Genomic DNA, 17,255 nt, shown 5'->3' on the forward strand with positions numbered 1-17,255 from the left:
CTAGTGTTTCTATTTGCATAAGTCAGATTTGCAATCTATGTACAGCTCTCGGCTGCACCTGACTTGCAGTTGAGGTCCTGCGCTAACATTGGGAGGTGGCTGTCATCAAGGCTGTGCTAGCCAGGGGCTGGTAATGAAGCAGGGTCCCCAGCTGTGGGGAGGAGCAAGCCAAACCCATCAGTCTGCCCTGGAGCTGGTTGGCATGCCCAGTCTGCCTGTGCCCAGCCAGTGAAGATGGTGCCATCTCCCACCCTTCAGCCATGCAAGGTGTGGGGGTCAAAGGGCTCTTGACCATATGGAGAGTTTGATATGCGGCATCCAGTTTTATCCTGACCCATTTCTTTCTTTTCCAAAGCAGCAGAGCCTCACCCTGGTGGTGTTTCATGATATAAACGGCTTTTATCTCTCTTTTCACCTCCACTGTCCATTTAATTCCCAGTAGTGCAGCCACAACCACTTCTTCCCATGGTAGAGCAACACCAAGAGCCACACAGTGACCCCAGGAAGGGTTGATAACAGAGGACACCCTTTCTCTGTTCAAGAAACATAGACAAGAAGGCAAGAAGTCTATTCTTTTTCCTCTTGACTTCTTTTAATTCTGACAATGTGATCCAGAACATAGTGAGATTTGACCACATACAGGTTGGAGGGAACATTAGTTTGGCTGAAGCGTTTTGGAGTTCTTTCAGGGCACATCTTCATCAGCCTCTATGTTAAGGCACCACTACCTTTGCTCTTAATAATTTAATTTCTTGGTGCTGTAGACATGCCACTATCCAGGGAAGTCATTCACTCCTGCATGTGGGAGTGCAGTGTCTATCAGTCCACTTGATAGCTGACTTGTAGCCCTCCTTGCCAAGGTAAATTATCTGTAGATCAATCACTTTGAGTTTACTGTTACCTTTAAGTGCTTCCACAGGATAATCAGGTTGCAGGTGTATATATGCAAGTGTGAAATAGAAATGCCAGCCTAGGTGAAAGGTGAGGATTTGCTCCTTCTGAGAGACATCTCGAGTGAATGCAGCTGTGACAGGAATCTGCTGTGCTTTGGAGCTCCCTTTTGCTCCTGGAAAAATAAATGGTGGTGAGAAGAGCTACCCAGACTGGTTATCCAACCACTTGGGCATCATTTCACAAGTTATGTCTCAGCAGACGGAACACTGAAGGCTCTTCCTTGCTCACTTTGCAGAGGCGTGAGTACTGGAGTTGCTCTGGGGATGCACTAAAAAGCTTTTCCTTTTCTTGCCTTGTAAACTATAGGTACTCTCATCTGAGAAAAAAATTATGATGATGATTTTTAGGTAGGTCTTTGCTTGCTTTCTAGAATACAAGGGACTGCACAGCACTGCCCTGTTGAGTGTACTTACTCCTGCAAGGCCCTTGTACACTCCTGCTGCCCACACTTTTCCCTCCGTGATCCCACTTCTAGGTTTGTGATCCCACACCCATTTGTGCTGCCAGACTCATGACCCGCTGTGAAACCACTGTCTTACAGACATGGCACTTGAACACTCCCACTGCAAGAGCAAGGAGCTCTCTGCTAAGACACAAAATCTGTCTTTGTTACACTAAGGAAAGAAAATCCTTCATTAACCCTTAACGTGTAATGGTTTTATCATCAAAATACCTAATGGTCGAGGAATGATGCTATATAGCCTGGAAGTGTAGTGTTTTATCCTGCTTTCTTGCTATTGCCGCCAGGTTAGACATCTCCAAGCAGGCTGCCGTACTGACTATTCATGGATAGTTAAGTCCAGCTCAACCACCCACCCACCCTAACCATCTGTAATGGAAGGGGCTTGATGCTTCCTACTGTGACATAAGCCTGCAGTCAGTAAAAGCCTGGAGGGAGCAGGGACAAGACAGCTGGACTGTGGTGCCACTGTGTCACATGATGTATTTGCCATGCTGGCCATCAGTAGTGGTTGTGGTAAAGCTGGCTCTTCAGGTAAATCTGTGACTGAGTGAAGTTCAGTGGGTATTGTCCATGAGAGCAAGGATACTAATTGCTAGGATGCAAATTACCAATTTGTGCGATTGTATTTAGCTCAGTGACTCCCGATGCAACACCTCTGAAGGGTGAAGGGTTCTGTTCTCCATCCCCCTTCAGATGAAAAAGATGCTGATTTCTTCTACACCTGTTCTCAGAATTCTTCTGGAACTTACCCAAAATTCAGCTGAGATGCAGGATTTTTTAAACATCTGCTCTAAATAATTAAAAATATGATCAAATGACACATGGCTTGTGTCTGAGGTAACCTGTCAGTGCATCTGGCTGCCTTCCATCCTTGGACTGTTGATAGTTAATTTTAAGCTGAAAAGTCCATTTTTGAGTGACTAGCCATGCTACATTCATTTCAACATCTGCTCATGATGGAGACAGGGTCTCCTTCACTTACCATTCATTTTGAGATCATCTTGATGGATAAGGTCAAACCATCAGAGCTCTCACTAATATTTGGGGGGAATTTGGTGATCTCAGTAAATGGTCTGTATCTGGCTGGAGATGTTTAGAAGTTGTGTTCAATGAACATATGAAAGTACTTCCCAGGCAAGCCATGATCTACTGCATATTTTACCCTTACTTACTCTTCTGATCTGCCACTTGCTGTCATTTTTAAGACACATGGAATTTTGTGGGTGGTGACCACTGGGAATTGAAAGACAGTGACTTTTTGGACTTGAAGAACCTTGCAAGTATTTGTATGTGAGTTAGAGAAGGTCCTACTTCTGCTTTTACCAAGTGTGTCCACGTTGCGTAGCTGAAGGCTAGATGAGCAGAGTAGGTGCATGCCATAACCACTTCCTCATCTGCTGAAAACCACCCAACTGCTTCAGATTAGATGTCCCTAACAGAGAGCACACCACCAGGAAGCACAAAATGCTGCCGTCACATGAGGAAACATCGTGTTACACTCCCTGCATAGTCCCTGTGTAGTCTTGGGACTTCCAACTTCTTCACTGCTGTGTTTCCAATTTCTAACATCTGCCTTGCATCCGACTGCCTGACGTGAGAGTGAACTGGGCTACCAAATGGTGCCAGTAATTGAAATGAGATGTGTGACCAGTACAACAGAGACTCCAACCCAGCTTTCCCAGTCCCATCTTGCTGCGGTATCCTGATGGCAAGGGACTGTATCCCAGCAGGGTATTTCCCTGTACCTCCTGCAGAGCACTCAGCTACAGCCAGTGCAATGTGTTCTGTATTATTTCCAAGGGGTAGACGTGGGGGAGGTCTCTGTTTCTTCTGATCGGGCTTAATTTAATTTATTTAGTAACTTCTTGTTTAAGAGGGGTTTTTTTAATCTCAAGGCATTTTCTCCAGCCAGCAGAGGCACAAGTGCCTTCCACATTGGGGAATTTAACTGAACTGGTTCCTAATTCATCTGAAATTTAATATGGGGTATTTCCCCTCCAAGATGTTGCCTTCACTGTTGAGTTTTCCCTTCTGTCTGGTTTCTCTGGGACCTACATGCTGCTTTTTCCTGTAGTTGGGATGTTTGGGCTAAGACACTTACAGACTCTGTCTGATGATTTCTGTGAAATTTGGTTTGGTATTTTGTAGGAAAGATAGTAAAGCCCTGCAGGTATAGACGTACAGATGAGCTCACCGTATTTGCTTCATTTCCACAGGCAAATCATACTGTTTCAAAGATTGTGGTACTGGGGAAGGACTCGGGCCCCTTTAGCAACACCAGAAGGGGATGGATGTGACGTATGAAGATGTCATTGGAGGTGTCTTTAACAGAGAAAGCAAAGGGCTGGTCCCTTCAGCAGGTGACACTGCAAGAGAAGGGCAGGGGTTGAGACAGTGAGGCTGGGATGGGGAGGGAAATGCATGGCTGCCTGTGGGAAGGGGGGATCATGCTGGAATAGGAGCTACAGAGCATCTTGATGGCTTCCAGGCAGCGTGTGGGTAACTCCAGAGAGAGCCATATATCAATCTGGAGGTCTGGCTTAGCATCACAAGAGATCAATGCCCTCTTCTTCCCCACAGTAACCTCGGCAGCACCAAGAGATGCTCCATGTTGGCACTCCAGGTAATTTGCTGGAGGCCCATTCAGGCAGTGGTCCTTCACACTTGGCATCTGCCACCTTCCCAGCAAAAGGAATGCTTGTGGTGGCACCGGTTTAAAGGCACAAACCATTTCCATATATTTCATATATGGCTCTAAGGGTCTGCTTTGGTCATTCTTGGCGGTCAGTGCTTGCTGGGTTGATGCTGTGGAATATCAGACAAGGGAACAGCAGTGCCCAAAGGTGTGGCCCTTTATATCTGTATAGGGCAAGTCTAACACGGAGAAAAATGTTTCTTTAGCTCGGTAGCTATTGAACCTGATATGCTCTAAGGAGAGAAAGTTTGCATGTGAAGCTTACCCACAAATCCCCCAAAACACTGTGTTTTAGACAGAAAAAAATCTGTGCTGTGTGGTGTTAGCCTGGATCCAGAGGTGACAATCCATCAGAGTCACCTATGTTTCATGAGGGTCTGGTTTGACCCAGGATGCATTCTGCTGATATAATAATGCTTCTGACTTTACAACAAGGTGCTGCAGAGCCTGCCAGGGTCCAGCCAGCATTTGGAGAGAGGAGCAGGATGTGCTCTCTTCCCCACTGAGTGGCCCTCCTGTCAGATACTGGGGGACATTCCTCCTCGGGCCATCACCACCTCTGTGCAGGTGGCATCTCAGCCACTGGATTCCCCTCACATGGGGCATCAAATAGCTGATAGATGTTAACAGATGTCAGTTTTGAGAAGAGATGAACTGGAAGTCCAGAGAGGAGATATTTCATAACCCCTTGACAGCCCCCTGGGCCATGCCATAGTTGCTTTAATAGCCTGAACCTAAGCAGAAAAGTTATGAGCAGAAAGTATGTACAGGCAGTGTTTTGATCGCTGCCTGTTGAAAACAGCTACCCTGTGACCTGGCACAGGCTGGAAGTGGTTGATTTGGTTCATGTGCTCCAAACAATGCACAGGGAAGACGTGAGATGTTAAAATGTTGAACCTTACATTTTTGCAGGGTTTCAGTCTTCTGCTTTCACCCGTCATCTTGACTCACCTCCCTTGCTGTGCACTTTTGCTGTGGAGTGGAAGATACAGTGCGTTGCCCTGAGGTGGGGTGGCTGTGATTTCAAACATCTGGTGCCTCCAGCCCTCTCTCCCTCAAAAGGAGAGCTCTGAGCAGGGATTACCATGAAACTTGGCAGAGAACTGGTAGACCTTTTGGTGATGATGAGCTAAGTGGGACATGAGCAGTTGAACCTGGTGTAAATTGCTGGGGGGAGGTGCTCAGATGCTTCCAGTGGGGACCATACCCTCAGCTGGTGAAACCTGAACATCTGTTGTTTGCAATCAGGGTGCCCCAGGCTGTGGGTGCTGGCGTGAGTATGAATTCATTGCATGAATTTGAGGGCAAACACAGCTGCCATCCCCATCCCGCAGGGACTGGCTTCTTGGTGAGTCACTTCCCAGCCCTTCTCCAGGGTATATGTGAAGACAGTGAGATGTATGATCCTTCCCACCACTTCCATCCATATGTCCTAGAACAAGAGGAGGCTCTGGGGTCTCAGCGTGATCAGGTGTTTAATACTTTCCTTTTGGGTGTAGAAACGGCAGGGACTGCGTGCTGCTGTAATGTCTGGTTTGACAGGGAAGATAAATGGACTTGCTGAGCAACGTTAAATATGAAAAAGCCCAGGAGCTCCCCTGTTTCTCCCTGCATCTCCAAATTGAGTTTTGAAGCTGTAATTTTAAGCTGGCGTGGGACAGGCATGGATGGAAATGTTGTCAAGTACAGGCAGCATCTGCTGCTCGAGGGGGAAGGAGCTGATGTAAAATGTGATCTTTATGAATGGGGAGCCCTGGGCTGAGATATAACACATCAGCACATGTCTCCTTTCCAAGAAATACACATTAAAAGGTTAAAAAAACCCACCCCACTAAATAAAGAGAGAGGGGTGGACTCTATGCTTAGCAGTGTGTCTTTACAGCAAGTCAGGCCAATTGTGTCTTGGGCTGCATTAGTAAAAGTGGAGCCAACATGGCCAGGGAAGAGATCCTTCCCTCTGTTGGCATTTGTGAGGTGGCATTTGGAGTGGAATGTCCAATTTTGGGCTCCCCAGTACAGGAAGGTTATTGATACACTGGAACAACTGCAGTTGAGGACGCTGAGGTGGTCAGGGACAGGAGAGCATGATGTACGAGGAGATACGTGGAGATCTCGGTCCGTTCAGCTTGGAGAAGTGATCAGACAATTGGTCCTCTGGGGCTCCTTTCCCAACCTAACCCATGATTTTTACAATTCAGTGACATCTCAATCCTTCAGCTGTGCTGAATTGCCCATCAGAGCAAGCACTGAGCTCGCAGGGCCTGGTGCAGAGGACGAGCTGTGTGTCTGTCTCCTCTTCCACTGACTTTTTGTGCATCTTGTGCTGATGGAGCCTAATGGGACCCCCAGCATATCCAGTGCCCTGGGTGAGAACTGTCCTTCTCTGCCTTATAACTGAGTCTCTTAGCTCCTGGGCATCCAGAATTGTAACTCAGGCCACCCGAGATGATGAGAATATCTTTAAAATCATGGGTTTTTTTGAGAAAAGATGGCTCTGTAACACCCCAGAGCATTAGGCTGAGGAGTTTAGATGCTGCTAAGGGAAAAGTGAGAGTGCTGTGGCTGCTTTCTGAAAGGATCATTTTCATTTATTTGCTTTAAAATTACTTACGTTTGAAGTATTTTATCAGATAGGAGAATGTGCTGGATTATGTTCCCTAAGAAAAACTAAAATGTTTCAAGCTGTGCTCCACGTGCATTTCTTTTGGAAAACTCTGGTTTGCAGGCGGGGAAATTTTGAAATGGCTCAAAATTTGAAACATTCTCAAGAAACAGGTTGGGATACAATTAGTTAAAGAGGCTGTGGACACTGCTCTTGTGTGACACACATACATGTGTGGGGACACCCGTGGTCTGTTGGTGCCATGCTGCTTTCTGCAGGAGCTGGCACGTGTCGCAGCAGCCGCATCTCCAGGGACGGTCCTTGTGGCTGGTGCTCATTCATTAACATTCAACATCGGATGGTTTTTGGAAAGGTGGGCTTCTCTGGTTTTATTTTAAGGAATTAAAGAGAAATAGCGCCCACAACAACATGACAAACACCTGTGCTCCATCCTGTGGTGGTGATGCAGGAAATGCCAGACTGGAGGATTAGCTCTCAGCAATCCCAGCACTGACATGGGGATGGATTCAGTGACCTGAACATATAAATATTTACTGTATTTTCAGGTTCTGGATTATCTCTCCAACAGCCTTTGCAGGAGGGCAAAGGTCTCCCCTAATTCCTGAGACATAACTGCAAGCCACGTCCATGTCTCAGCTGCCTGGTGGCACCTCTTACGACACTAAATGCCTGGGTTTAGGCAAAAGCACCAAACCCACCGAGTCTTAACAAGTTTTTGATCATCAGCTGAGCCTAAGTAACTGCGTGTACCCCCATGTGCATGATCCCGCACTGCCCGTGACCAGTGTGATTTAAAGCAGATGAGTTCATACCTACTCCTCTCTGCCTAAAAAATAGAACTTTTCCTCTTGCATATATATTGGCCTCAGAGCATCTTCTTGCTGAAAGGCTTCCTCTCTGCTTGTGCATTGTGTTTTGTTAAACCACAGTAATTTGCTCATGGAGCTAAGCCCTTAATCTCCCCATCTGTACAACATACAGCTATTTAATGTTATTTTGCTTAAAATACGTAACATTTCTGCATATTTAAAGCAGATAATATTGCAGTGCTTGCGTAAACGTGGGCAGAGTCAAGGGGAAGTTTTTGGCTGGGTTTCTGCACTTCATTGTCTGGCTGGTACTTATAGGCTTAACTTATGGGTTCTTACAGGCTTAACCACAGTTGAGTTCTTTGAAGGCTTTTCTTTGGTTTATTTCCTTTTTTTGTTTAGTAAGTGGTGGAAAGGGAAGAGGCAAATTTTGAACATGTTTCTGACTAACTGCAAATGGCTTGAAATAAACGGCTGCATGTGACTTTATTCTATTAGAAAAGCAGGACAGGCAAAATTGCTGCTAAATTGTAAGCAAAGGGTCACCCTGCTCTGCAATTACCGTGGTCCCTAATGCACTGAATTGCAAATCATATCCGTTCCTGGAGCGTAATACTATCTGGCTCTGCGTGCCAAACTAAAATGAGCTCATAGAGTAAAGCAGCCTGAGAAAACAGCTTTCAGAAGAGATGGGAAAATGGTCTTAATCTCCAACCTGAGTGGGAAAGTAATCAGCCTCAGTTCCTTCACTCTGCAAGGAAAACCTTTGTACAACAGCAAGGGGCAAAGGTACCACTTGCAAATAGTGCTGCATTAACAGCTTCTCTGCTGGGTGTTGCTGTGCTGCTGAAGGATGTTTTTAGGGACTGGTATCCTGTTGGTTTCAGGATGGGCACATCTACAAATAATAGATTTTTCTGTCCTGGAATTGAAAATGTACTTTGAAATGCCAAGCGGAAATGTATCACATGGATAAAACTTTCAATATTTCAAATCTTCTGATTTTTTTCTCCAGGCAAAGTTACATTTTTAACAGCACAATTTTGACCAGATTTGTCCTGCCCCCATGACGGTGTGACCCAAACTGAACAGCAGCCCTGGCAGCAACTAGGCACCTAAGCTGGGCTCCTCATTAAAATGGGATGAGTCCAGACCTTGCTGCCACAGTTTGGCAGCATCAATGGTTTCTGCAACCAAGATGCAGAGCCATCTCAAGAGCACAAATTTTCTTGACCTTCTATTTCTTGGCATTTTGCTTCCCATAGGGGCCATCTTTGCTAGGAAGATGCCACTGGGAGTGTGCACCAGGACTGAGGCTAGGATGTCTTGGTCTATAGAGTATTTCACAGTTGAGAGAAGAGGACATGACTGTTGGGTTGGAAATTTGGAGCTCAGTCTGCTTCTGTGCTCAGTTACCAAAATGAGGTCTTTTTCATCCCTGGCAATATTTTTGCCACCTGTCCACCATGCCTACTTGGACTGTATCTCTGAATTGCAATGCAGCTCTGCACCAGTATCCCCAGATAGCTCTGGGACTGGCAGCAACACATCCCAGCCTGGCAGTTGGTAATGTAGTTGTGCTGCTGCTCCTCTTCCTGGAGTTGGTGTCTCTGGATGCTACACTGCGGTGTATCCACTGGTTCAGAGCTACCAGGAGATTTTTCCCTCCAGTTCTGCATGATGTGATATAGATTTGCTTTTATTTTTACTAAATACACATGTTTAAAGGTCCCCAGTGAAGTACTGCAGCAGCTATTTCTGTTTTCTAAAAAGAAAAAACCCCTTTTCATGTGAGATTTATGTCATCCTAAATTTAGAAAACCCAAAAGGTACTAATGGTCAAAAGGAGATTGTTTGCATGAATTTTTTTTTTTTTTTTTTTTTAAGTTGATGAATAATACAGAGTGAAAACATTTAAAGTTGTTTGCAATATATCCTGTACAGGGCGCAGATGAGGGTCACACTTTGATAAGTGTGTGTCACATACCAAACCTCTGCTTCCTTTACCTAATCTGTCTGTGCATGCTTGCCCTGATATCCCGTGGTGAGTGGCTATGCTTGGTTTCACGCTGGAGATCAAATGCAGCTCATTGCTGCTGACTGTGCAGGGAAGTAGGTTTGGTTATATCTTCTCATTCTTTAATTGCTTTTCCAAATAATTGAAACAATCTCCTTCTCCTCCAAAACCAGATCACTGCTTTAAGGGGGGGCTGCTGTTTTCTCCCTGGGTAATGGTACAATATTTTGTGTTGTTACTGGTATTTTTCTTTGCGAAATGAACAAATCTGAGCATGGTAATAAATAAATGAAAGGGCAAAATGTGGCTGCAGGGAGAACCAGTTAAAACTGCAGTGGTCAGGAGAGCCCACTTCATGTAATCCCATTTACTCCTGTATGTGTGTGTATTTTGTTCTTTCTAAGCAATGTTCCATGTCTTATCCTTATGTTTTTCATTTAGAAACCTTGGTGGGTATCCAAAGGAAACTCAATCATCTTTGTTCCACCTCTGGAGAAATCAAGGTGCAGCAAAATGAGATTGTTTGCCCAAGCTGAGACAAGGCAGGGAGGTAAAGGTGGGCTCTGCTGTTGCCCAGCACTTTCCTTCCACCTCCATGCTATGTACCAGTGGAGCAGGCACCAAACTGGCTGCAAAAACCCATGGCTGTTGTGACCCAGGAGATGGGCATGGAGAGGAGCTGGTGTTTTCCTTTCTCTCCACCCAACAACCCCTTCGCCCCCCACAAAAGTTGGTCTAACCCCTATCCACTTCCCATAACTTCTCATTTTTTTTGCCCTTGAGCTCTTGCCCATAGCTCTAAGAATCTGGGGCCAGAGTGCATGCAGTGTCATCTCCTGGTAAGGTCACTGTGTGGTTACAGTGAGGTCAGGCAGCTCCCCAGGCTTTCCATACACTTTTTTTCACCCTTGGTACAAACTCCAGCACTAACATTTAGGTCATTTCCTAAAGTACGTGGGCTTAGGAAAGCCACCACAATCATAATGTGTCAAAAATCTGTAGAGCATCTTCACCACCCACATCTGCTCAGCTCTGGACATCTGCCTCTGCTGGCTGTTATGTTGGCTAGTGAGACTATCACTTCTAGTAAGCTTAAATAATAGGTTTTTGCTGCCCAGACTGATTTTGATTAAAAAGGATTAAAATTTACTCATACAGTACCTCCTCTGAGAGGCTGGAGACAAACAGGACTGGTGAAAGCATCTGGAAGTGGTTCAAAGTAACACCTAGGGGTGGTGGAAGAGGATGGGAGCTGAGATGCAGCTAGTCTGGTCACGGTCACTCTAAAAGGGCTGTAACACCCCTGCCAGGTTTACTGAGGGTATTGAATGTCTGTGAGGTATTTGGTGCCTCTCTTGCAGAAGTCCTGGGTCACCTCACGTCTCAGTGCCACCTCATGCTTCAGAGGTGATGCAACAAGACCTCATCCAGAAAGCAGCAAACTTGGTTCTCTGCAAGGTCAGATTTTCTTCATTTCTAAGTTATTCTTCTTTGCCTAGTTTTTTTTTGGCCCTTCTAGAGAGAGGAGTTGGGGATGAAATAAGAAAAAGGTTTATTTCTGTCCAGATGTTTCTTATGAAAGTCTGGCTGTGCAGAGGTACAAAGAACTAAGAAAGAAGTGACCAAGCTGATGTCCCAGATAACTAAAGGCATCTCAGTTGCCATTAGATGCCATTAGAACCAGGCTCAGCATGCATGGCTGTCAAACAGGTGAAGTCAGTGGAGATGAGTCCCAATGTTTGCAGCTGTTTTTCTCCTAATTTGGAGCTATGACATTCATCTGTCTCTTGTCCTGGGGAACTATTTCTGCTGAGTTCCATGGACACAGGAACTGGTTAAACTATGGGGGTCTTTCTGGAGTACCGTGCAGTTGGATGGAGATGCTGAGGTGCCCTAGGAAGCTGGGGAAAGGCAGTTAGAGAAGGGGAGGGAGAGGCCGAAGAAATGAAGCTGTTAAGACCTTCATGCAAGAAAAGCAAAGTGGTGAATAAACAGGAATGGAGTGGAGAGGTCTTCAAGGGATGGTGGCAAAATGGGAAAGCTCAGCAAGGAAAACAACTGGGAGGCTAATTTTGGTCAAGAGGAAAAGCTACTCCAGTGATCTTGAGGCTGGGTTTATCAAATGAGAGCATTCATCATGAAATGGGAGTGATAAGAACCGTCCTGGGAACTGTAAATCCTCAAAGCACCACTGGTCTGAATGAGACCTCACATAGCATCTTTATTCAAGCTCTTGTTTGCCTCCAGGGACTGTGTCCAGGCTCTCAGCCCCGTGAGGGCACTGCTGTTGTCTACACTGGCCCCCGCCGCTGCTTTCTAGGCCTCAGGCTAATGAAGGACAAGGGCATGAGAAACAAGGGCTGGTTCCTTTTCTATAGGCTTTTCAAGGCAGAGGTGGTTGGGGATCAGAAAACACTGCTGAACCTTTCCTGGCTTTTATCTGATGAATTATGTGTGGGTGCGGAGATATTTTGCTAAATATTAAGCCTGAACTTTAAAAAATGGAAAGTCCTTCCTTTCCAGAAAGGTTGGCATTAAAGCAAGCGACGATTGCACATGAATGATCCTCTTTGTTTGCCTTCCCTTACTCTCACTTGATTGCTTTAAAATATTGCTGATTGCTTGAGTAGTTGAGAAGCCTCTCTTGGAAATCCACCAAATATGCTTCAGCGCAGTTTATTTTTATGATTTTCACTTGGCCTGGGTTTGATATTCCCCCCTCCCTTTTTTTTTTTTTTTTTTTTTTTTTTTTTGACAATTAAAGAACCAATTTCATTCTTCACCCCTGCCCTATCCTTTTGATGGAGGCTGTTTGGCTCTAGGGTTTGGAAACAACATACAGCACCGTTCAGCTCCAGGTGTTCACGTTACACCCATCCACTGCTCAACAACCCAACATGAAACTACCATGTGGCCTGAGACCAGTTCCTTGGGGAAGGGTGGCCCATCATACAAACTGGTTATGGGCTCTCTGGGTCTCATCTCAACATCCCCAACACTGAGCTTGAGATGCTGGACACCCTTGGTTTCTTCTCATTGCTCAGGGTGGTCCTCTTTGTGGGTTAGGACAGAGGAGCTGAACGTGAACATGGTGCAGGTGTCTGCAGAGATTCCTGAGCTACTGCCAAGCAAATCAGGCCTGAGAATGGGAAATTTCAGCTGTGCTGGCACAGTGCTATGCTGGGGTTATGAAATGGGCAGTGCTCTTCTGCCACCTCAGCTAGCACCTCAACCTATCACATAGATCCATTGGGTGTTGAAGGTCTGTCGTAGAATCATTGAATGGTTTGGGTGGGAAGGGGCCTTTAAACACCATCTAGTGCCACCCCCCTGCCATAAGCAGAGACATCTTCAACTAGCCCAGGTTGCCCAAAGCCCCGTCCAACCTGGCCTTGAGTTTTCCAGGGATGGGGCATCTACAGCTTCTCTGAGCAACTTGTGCCAGGGCCTCACCCCCCTCACAGGGAACAATTTCTTCCTTAGATCACATCTAAATCTCCCCTCTGCCAGTTTAAAACTGTTCCCCCTTGTCCTACCCCTCCACCTCTGATGACGAGTCCCTCCCCCCTTTCCCGCCGCCCCTTTCAGCCCTGGGAGGCCGCTCTAAGGTCTCACTGGAGCCTTCTCTTTTCCAGTTGAACCCCCCAACTCTCCTAGCCTGTCCTCACAGGGGGGCTCCAGCCCCCCCAGCATCTCCGTGGCTCCTCTGGCCCCACTCGAGCAGGTCCGTGTCCTTCTGCTGTTGGTGCCCCAGAGCTGGACCCAGCCCTGCAGGGGGGTCTCCCAAAGCGGAGCAGAGGGGGAGAATCCCCCCCTCGCCCTGTGCCCACCCTGCTCTGGGTGCAGCCAGGGACACAGTTGGCTTTCTGGGCTGTGAGCATACATTGCTGGCTCATGTTGAGCTTTTCATCCACCAGTACCCCCAAGCCCTTCCTCACAGGGCTGCTCTTCCTCCTTAGCCTTGCCATGCTTGAACAGCAAACGCCCTAAATAAAGCCAGGATAAGGTATGTCTTATGGTTCTGCTGCTGTGCTGAGTGCATACTGGTATATCGAAAACCCTTAACTAGGTCTCTTTTGACGTGTCATAATTAAATATGAGTTTAAATGTGACACTTGTCATCCCTCTTAATCCCTGTGGTCATAGCCTGGTGGGTTATTTAGGCCGGGAGGTCTCTGGCTGCCCTAAGGAACAAGATCAAGTTGGTGTGGTGCTGTGGCAATATCTCTTTTTAACAAACTCCATACTTGCATAATTTTGAGAGAATAAATTGGCTGACTTTGAGGAGAAAAATCCCATCATTGAGGGGATATTCAACACTTTGCATAGTGAAAAGGAATCTGTTGTGAATGGCGCAATATGACTGCACTGTGTGGTCACTCTTTAAATAGATATTTGCGGAGCTGACCATGAGGTCTAGGACAACCAGCCTCGTCAGCACCATGAGACTTGTTGCAGGTTGTAGATGAGACTGATCTCCATCATGCTGCAAACTGCCTTATCATCAGTGAGTGGTCCTGGAGACAACAAAGGGCAGGAGAGCCCATTGGGTTGCTCCTTGCATTTCTACTGAACAGCAAGAAGCCAAATATGCCCAGGAGAAACTCCAGTGGACCTGTATTAAAACCACAACTTGGTGGCCTGCCATCACTTCGGGCACCTCCAAATGGCAATCAGAGCCCTGCTCATGCTGGAAATGCACCATTGAGCTGGTGGCACAAACATCCCCTGATTGCCCCACTCCGGGGTTGTGAATAGATTTAATTGCTGAATGCAGATACAATTGCAATTAAGCCTATTCAGCCTGATAATGAAGCATTCAGGGATTTAGGAGTTTTATATGGTTCAATTAGATTCAATTGTTAAGCCTGAGCCTCATGGAGTGCTCCTCTGAAGTCTGCGAGCTGCAGGCAATCCTGCTTAAAACTGCAGCGTAATCCTGGAGAGCTTTGGGTGGTGTTTTCAGGCAGGAAAGGCCTGAGTGAGGGGGAAAAAATGTCAGTATAAATGGACATGAAGCAGTTAATTCCTGGGATGTTTTGCTGGAGTGGGGAAACATAAGTACAAGTGTTTTCCCTGCGGGCTCAAGCTGGTGGGGAGGAATGGAAAGAGCTGCATTACACCTATAATTCTTAAACCTGTGCCTAAACACCTGGAGACAGGGTCTGATTGATAATTTGAATATCTTTTAGCAGCCATTTGAGACTACTCTTATTTTTTTAGTGAGGCTGTGATGGTCCTGTAAGCAGTGATAAAACATGGAGCCCAGAGGATTCTTTGTAGGTCCTGTTTGTCCCCACCATCCCCTTTGCCTTCACCTGGACCTCCAGGGTCAGGATGGGGCTGGGATTTCCTCGCACTTTGCATCTCAGGTCAATGTGTTCCTGCTCACCCTGGGGGATCCTGTCCTTCACTCTCCCTTTCTGCCTTTGACCTGTTTCACCTGTGTATCTTTTGGCCAGAGGATCTTTAGCTGTAGGGGTGGAGAGGACCTACCACGACGAGACCTGCTCTTCCATGAGGTCTGGAGTTCCCAGGACCTCAGGCACTGCAAAATAACCAGTGGTGTTGGGAGGAGCCCCAGGTGATCCCCTACTTTGAGCAGCAAAATTGCTTGTTGTCTGATTTTTTTTTTTTTTTTTTTTGAGCTGAAGTCTCTGCTGTTCTGTGGTGTAAGTTCTAGGTGTGGCTGGAGAAGGGTTTCACCCTGCTGCTGAGCGGCCGTGGGGTGCAGCTTCCCTGGCTTTGACAAGTGCAGGAGGAGGTTGGAGCTGGGGATCCCTGTGCTCATGTGAGGGTGAGATGTCAGGTGTGCTCCTGAGATCCTGTTTGGGGCTCATCTCCCTCCCAGTAGCAGGGAGCCTCATCCTCCAGCATCTCACCTCTTCCCAGACCTGCAAAAAAAGTCTGCCCACCTCACCCAGAGCTTCGGGGTCACCCCACCATCCCCATGCCAAGGAGGCAAACGTGACATTTGTGTCCTTTTTGGGGTCATTTCCCAGATGTTTGAACCCAGTGACTGGACCCCAGAGACACTTGCATTCCCTTCACCTTCCTGTGCCTCAGTTTTGTGCTGCCTCTTAGTATCAATGTTAGCATCCTCCATCTAAGAGACCATCTCTTAGAAAGCTCTCTGCTGTTGTGAGGTGAGACAAATAAAGTGCAAGCACAATTTCATTTGAGATGTCTTGACGCATGCCCCTCCATACCCTTCCAGCACCCACACAGCAATGTCAGACCCCTGCATTGGATCCATAAATTAGTTCTGCACCCCACTTCTGATGTTTCCTATCCTCTCCGGGTGCTAGTAACCAACCTGGATTCTTTGGCCCCCTGGAAATGGAGACTTTCTCTCCCCCTACCAACCCTTCCCCCAAGCCGGCCCCTTCTTTTGCAAACATCCCAGTTATTTTATTATTATTTTGTGCCCACGAGGTAAAGATTTTTTTTTTCCCCTCCCTTTCTCCCCCCTCTTCTCTCCCACATTCCTGCCGAAAGCGTGCGGGGTGGCATCCCTGTCCCAGCCTCCCCTCTGCTGCCTCAATCCCAGCTGCTGGCCTGTGGAGAAGGAGTTGGAGGTGGAGGGGGGGGGGATGCCCGGAGCGGCCCCTCCTCCTGCCTCATAACTTCTTCTTCCAAGCGTGCAGGGAGTTTCACTGCAGCCCAGCTGAGGCGGACGCCCATTTCTGGGGCTGTTGGACCCTCTTGCCTGTGGGGAGAAGCCAACATGCAGCAGCTTTGCTCAGGTAAGCAGCACCAGCCGCCTGTAGGTAGCTGTCTCTCTGTCCGGGTATCCGGTTTTGTATGCTCCGTTGTGTTTTTTCTGCTCTCCCCATTCTCGGGTTGCAGTTAAATGAACCACGGCACGCGAAATGCATGAGTGGGCCGGGGGCCATGGGGAGGATGAGGAGGCAGCAGCTCCCAGGGCTGCAAATTGCCTCCCAGCTTCCTGGGGCATTGCACAAACGAACCCCTTGGCAGCTGTTTCAAAAGTGCTTGAGATGCCCCAAATCTGCCTGAAATCTGAATTTTGGAGTGACTTTGCACTTCCCATGATGGGAGGTGGCTCAGGGGCATCAGCTGGTCTCGAAGGCAGGGAGAGGTTGTGAAGAAGTGCTGTCGCATGCAGCACATGGTGGGTTGTTTGGGGGGTTTTTTTGAGGCTTTCTGGGATAAAGCAAGTTCCTGTTGCCTCCTTTGATGCACCCAGGAGGTCTGAGCATTGCAATGGGCAGAATCTGGCCCCAGTAACCTTCCCACTAGTGGAATAAGAAGCTATACTTTTTTTCTAATCTTGTTTGGTTGGATTGTGCAAGGTGGATGCTGGTAAAATAACAAGTGCTGAAAGCAAGTCCTGCATCAAAGCTATAACAACAGCTTATATATAAGACCCTCCTGGGACTGGTTGTAACGCCAGACAAAATGAGTATTTCAGCACGTTATGGGAGAAGCAGCAAGAAGGGGCCATTTCTGGCTGGGGAACTGAGATGATTTCAAGGGGAGAAGTTACGTACTTTGGGGTGGGATTCTGCTTTCCTCCAGCTGGGCCAGACTGGGTCTGCAGAGGTTGGAACACTGCAATGAATGCAGTGACCACTCGGGTGCAAACCACGTATATGCAGCTCTGGGTTGTGGGTCTGCTCCTTTCCCGGCCCAGGAACAAGTCATACAACTTAGGTTTTTGTGCCTCAGTA

General features: G+C 47.2%; 1 protein-coding gene across 1 annotated transcript in view; it reads left to right on the top strand.

Annotated features, from left to right (window-relative positions):
• The window catches only part of LOC113491400 (collagen alpha-1(VII) chain-like), a 142,906-nt gene that overhangs the window by 554 nt on the left and 125,097 nt on the right, over positions 1-17,255 (top strand). The window lies entirely within an intron of this gene.

Source organism: Athene cunicularia, assembly GCF_003259725.1.
Source record: "Athene cunicularia isolate RWA chromosome 1 unlocalized genomic scaffold, athCun1 chr1_part2, whole genome shotgun sequence".
NCBI classification, from domain to species: domain Eukaryota; kingdom Metazoa; phylum Chordata; class Aves; order Strigiformes; family Strigidae; genus Athene; species Athene cunicularia.